Genomic DNA, 6,091 nt, shown 5'->3' with positions numbered 1-6,091 from the left:
TAAAATCCAGCGGGATAAAAAAGAAAGAAAAAAAATATGTTCTGGGAAAAGTATCTTTCCCTGGACATTTCTTTCTTAGTATCAGATGAAGCTATTTGTAGCGGAAGTAGTTGCCAATGGCTGGGAAAAAGACCAGGAAACATTACCTCTGGAAGAAATGAATACAGAGAGCATACAAATTTAACTAAGCATGCTAATTCTTTTTTCATATTAATCATTTTGAGTTTTTTATATTAATCCTTTTGAGAATTTTAGAATTTTATATTAAGTAATAAATTGTGTATAAATGGTGCCATCTGTTGACGCATGTCAGGAACTGCATGCATCTCTACTTGCAGCTTGTTGCCTTAACATGATAATATAAAGATCTATTATTGATATGGTTACATATATTTTACACATATTTGGAAATTTCATAATTCCAAGTGCTATACATTTAAAATTATCCTTACGTGCAGGCAAACTAAGCTGAAGTGGAGGGACTTCCTCAACTCTCTAAGTTAAGAATTCAGGAATGGGGTCTATCTTGTAATATATGAGTTTCTCCTTGAAATATTTCTCCTTTGAGTTTAAGCTATAAATCTTGACATAAAACCTTAGAATTCGGGTACTCCTTAGAGGAACAACAAGCAACTCATCTCCCCATCCTATCTTCCTTGCTTTGTCTGTCTTCCTTTATTCTTCCCACCATCTTTCCCCAGAATAAGTGGAGTCCTTATGATGCAGGAAGTTATATGTTGGTATGCTCAGTAGGCCTCATTGTCAGTTGGTTATCTGCCATTTGAACTTCTGGGGAAGAGTGATTAGTTGCTTTAAGTATGGAGATTGCTGGTAGGAAATAAGACAAGTCTATAAAGGGCCAGCCAGGCTAGAGATACAGAAACAAAGAGATAGGAGGCAGGGGGGCTCCCAAGGAGAAAAACCACCACAGAGCCTCCCAAAACTGCACCCTATACACTTTGTCATTTAACCAAAGCTCGGACAGAAGTGTGATTTGCTAAAACTTCATTGACTCTTTTCACTTCTTTATTCTTGGCCCAAATTGTCAACACTTTCTCACAGTTCCTTTGTGCAAAAGGGAGAAAAAAAGTGAGAAAGGTAGAACAGAAGGTAGGCCACCAAGGTCTCCCCTCTTCCTGCCTATCCTTTGCTAGAAAAAAATAAAAGAAAACAAGCTACTTCTTAATTTTATTTGTTCAAATGTGTTCCCCTCATGTATGATGTTTAAAAATAATAAAAGCAGTTGCTCCTAATCACAGTGATCTGATAACTTTCCATCTCTCTTTTACTTTAGAGTGAACTTTCCAAAACTGTTTCCTTTTCTTCTTCTGTCTCTAGTTTTAAAATCAGTTCACCCCAGAAGACCAAAATGGAGGAGTGGAGAAGGTCGCTTTCCTGGCTGCTCTGTGATGTGAAACCAAGAAAGCAGACAGGCAGGTTTGCAGCAAGGTGAGAAGTGGGGAGTTTGCTGAGAACTAATTCTGGACATTCGGATCAGACTAGGGACTCTGGAGTTTGGATATAACAAAATAAAGAGAAATCCCCAGATGTGATTCCCCACTCCCCACCGCACAAGCAAAAATGGTGGAAGAATAAATCAATGAAAGGAACCTGCATATCTAGGAGTCCGGAGGCACGTCTTGGGTATGGACAGATCAGAGATCAAAGACACTGCTGGACTAACCAGGAAGCTGTGCTGCCCAATGTCCTGGTGTGGGAAAGAGGCTGAATCTCTCCAGGCTGCCAGGGAGGATGGAAGAAGGAACCATTTTGAAGCAGGGGCCAGCAGCTCAGGGACATGATTTCCCTGTATCTGAGCATGGCCCCAAATAAAGGCCTGGTAAACCTACACAACATAGAATGAACCTAAGTGATGAACTTAAGTGACCAGGAAAAAGTCAAAAGTGGAGAGAGGTTTATACATGGGAATGCGGGCTTGAATGCTGAGCCACAACGCAAAGAAAAGATCACCAACTCCAATTTTAAATCAAATTAAAGCAAGCTTGTATTGTGTACACAAAAGCTGACCAGCAACTGTCTCTCCCAATGCTGGGCTAGACATCCACAGCCCAATGCTGGGCTAGACATCCACAGCCCAGCCTCTAGGTAAAAAGTTTTATAGCACAAAGAGTTACAAAGGGGGATGTCTTGGGAACTTACAGCTAACAGGATTCTGGCAAGCATAATACAAAGGCAGATAGCAGGTTAATAATCTACATGGCTTAACATTTCAAGGTAGGGAGTAAATTGAGATTTTAACATCAGAATTTCTGAAGTTCTGCTGAGATTTTAGGAAAGGTTGTTATCTGGTTAAGGAGAGCCAGAATTTTATGAGGGGCCACTAAGTTTTTAGGGAGGGTTGTTATATGATCAAGGAGAGCCAGGCACAGATGAGTTCAGAACACAGGCAGGAATTCCAAACAAGTTCAGAAATCTCAGTCATTTATAGTAAAACAGAAATCAACTTTTCATGACTTTGTGACAAGATGGCCCCCAATCTTAGAATGGAATTAGACTGGGTTCATCACAAGGAAATCTACCCTTCCAGACTGGCCACTTGAAGGACTGGATAGGAGAGACCCTGGGCTGGAACTCTAAAGGGCAGAGGAGGAATCCACTGATTTTGGAGACTAAAACTGAGACCAGAAAACAGGGTCCACGAGTGACTTGGGGGAACAAAGATTAACTCCTTCACCCCATGAGTGAAACCCAGGGGAACTTCCTGGAGGGCAGTCTCCCACCATGAACCAGCAGGGCCAGGGAGGTGAGCTGACTTAAAATATTCAGAGAAATTGCCATTCAACAAAGAATGACAAATATTTATGCTCCAAATAATAGATATCTGCATATATCAGATCTCAATTTTGAGAATCAAATTGATCATAACACATTAATACTGGGTGACTTTAACATACCTCTCTCACACTGAGTATGTCCTCCAAACAGAAGCTTAAAAAAGAAGTTGTAAAACTAAAAAAAATACAATTAATAATTTAGACTTAACTTATATAAAATATTTTATCTATCAATGATGAAATACACTTTTTTCTCAGCAGCACATGGATCCTTCTCTAAAATAGACCATATGTTAGGCCACAAAACAACTCAGCAAATGCAAAAAAAATAAAGATGATAACTTGCATTCTATCAGATCATAATGAAATGAAATTAGAAGTGAATGATTAAAAAAAAAATAGAAGCTACTCTAACACCTGGAGACTAAATAATATACTATTGAATGACCAGTGGATAGCTGAAGAAATCAGGAATGATCTAAAAATAAAAAAAATACTCAGAGGTAAATGAAAGTAACAACAAAATATGTCAAAATCTCTGGGACACTAGGAAGATAGTTCTAAGAAGAAAGTTCATTGTGTTGAGCTCATTCATTAAAACAATAGACAACAAATAAATAACCTAACTTTGCATCTCAAAGCCCTAGAAAAAGGAGAAGAAACCAACACCCAAAGCATTAGAAGACAGGAAGTAATTAAAATTAGAGCTGAAATAATTAAAATTAAACCAAAAGCGATTCAAAAAAATCAACAAAACAAAAAGTTTATTCTTTGAAAAAATAAGTAAAATTGACAAATCCTTAACCATGGTAATGAACAAAAAAGGAAAAAATAAACTCAAATTATAAAAATTAGTGATGAAAAAGAAAATGTCACAACTAACATACCTGATATAAAGATGGCAATCAGAAACTATTTTGAAAATTTATACTCCATAAGATAGAAAACCTTGAAGGCATCAACAAATTTCTAGAGACATGTGACCTACACAAATTGAAGTAGGAGGACATAGAATTTTTTTGGAGGGTCCTAGGGAGTGAATTCAGGGGTGCTCAACTGCTGAGCCACATCCCCAGCCCTTTTTTTGTATTTTATTTAGAGACAGAGAAAATCTAAACAGATCAATTTTAAGCAATGAAATTTGAAGATGCCATCAAAGCCTACCAACAAAGAAAAGTCCAGAAGCAGATGAATTCTCAGTTGAGTTCTACAAAAACTTCAAAGAAGAAATACCACCAATCCTCAAATTATTCCATGGTATAAAAAAAGAGGGAACCCTTTCAAACTCATTCTACAAAGCTAGTAGTATCATCGTAGTACCAGACAAAGACACATCAAGGAAAGAAAATTTCATACCATTATCCCTGATGAACATAGATGCAAAAATTCTTAATAAAGTACTAATTCTTAATGAAAGCAAATTACATATGAAAACATATTAAAAGATAGTGCATCATGATTAAGTAGGGTTCATCCCAGGGATGCAAGGTTGATTAAACATATGGAAATCAATAAACATAATTCATCACATCAATAGACTTAAAAACAAGAATCACATGATTATCTCAACAGATTCAGAAAAAGCATTTGATAAAATATAGCATTGATTCATGCTCAAAGCACTAGAAATACTAGGAATAGTAGGAATATACCTCAACATTGTCAAAGTTGTATATGCTAAACCCAAAGCAAACAATATTCTAAATGGGAAAAGATTTTCCCTCTAAAATCTGGAACAAGACAGGGATGCCCTATTTCACCACTGCTATTCAACATAGTCATTGAAACCCTAGCTAGAGCAATTAGACAAAAAATAGGGAAAAAAGGAGCTCAAACTATCCATATTTTCCTAGGAAATGCTTCTATATTTAGAAGACCCAAAAAATTTCACCAGGAAGCTTCTAGAACTCATAAAGGAATTCAGCAAAGGAGCAGGATATAAAGTTAATACTCACAAATCAATTGTGTTCCTATACATCAATGATGAAAAAGCTGAAAGAGAAATTAAGAAAACTATTCCATTTACAGTAGACTTAAAAAATAAAATAAAATACTTGAGAATCAATCCAACAAAAGAAGTAAAAGGCCTGTACAGTGAAAACTACAGAACAGTAAAGAAAGAAATTGAACAAGAGATTAGAGGATGGAAAGATCTCCTATGTTCCTAAATAGGCAGAATTAGTAGTATTGTCCAAATGGCCATACTACCAAAGGCACTGTATAAATTATATAAATGCAATGTCTATTAAAATTCCCAGGATGTTCTTCATAGAGACAGAAAAAATAGTGCTGAAATTCATTTGGAAAAATAAGAGGTCCAGAATAGACAAAGCAATCCTTAGAGGGAAAAGTGAAGAGGATGCCTCACAATACCAGACCATAAAACACACTATGCAGCTCTAGTAATAAAATCAGCATGGCATTGGCACAAAAAACAAACATAAAGACACAGACACAAACCGACATAAATACAGTTATCTCATACTAAACAAAGGTGTCATAAACATACATTGGAGAAAAGATAGGCTCTTCAACAAATGGTGCTAGGAAAACTGGAATCAATATGTAGTAGAATGAAATTGAACCCCTATCTCTCACCCTAAACAAAACTCCACTCAAAGTGAATCAAAAAACTAGGCATTAGCCCACAGACCCTTCATCTACTAGAATAAAAAATAGGCTCAGGGCTGGGGCTGTAGCTTAGTGGTAAAAAGTGCTTGCCTTGCATATGTGAGGTACTGGGTTCAATCCTCAGAACCACAAAAAAGTAAAATAAAGATACTGTGTGTTTATCTACAACTAAAAAAATATTTTAAAAAAGTAGATCCAACTCTCCATTATGTCAGCTTAGGAACTGAATTCCTCACCAAGATCCTAAAGCACAAGAAGTAAAATTAGGATTCAATAAACGGGATGGTATCAAACTGAAAAGCTTCTTCACATCAAAGGAAACAATCAAGAAGGTGAAGGGAGACCTACAGAATGGGAGAATATCTTTGCCACCTGCATCTCAGATGGAGTGTTAATCTCCAGGATAAACAAAGAACTCAAAAAAACTTAAGACCCAAAAAACAAATAACCCACTCAATAAATGGACAAAGGAACTGAACAGGCACTTCACAGAAGACAAAATAAGAGTTGTCAATAAATACATGAAAAAAAATTGACATCTCTAGGAATTGGAGAAACGCAAATTAAAACTACACTGAGATTCCATCTTACTTCAATCAGAATGGCAATTATCAAGCATACAAGTGAGAGGGGGAGTGAAGAAGAAAGTTCATTGGATTAAACAA

This window comes from Callospermophilus lateralis, chromosome 8 (genome assembly GCF_048772815.1).
Source record: "Callospermophilus lateralis isolate mCalLat2 chromosome 8, mCalLat2.hap1, whole genome shotgun sequence".
NCBI classification, from domain to species: Eukaryota; Metazoa; Chordata; class Mammalia; order Rodentia; family Sciuridae; genus Callospermophilus; species Callospermophilus lateralis.
Note: the sequence above shows the minus strand (reverse complement) of the source record.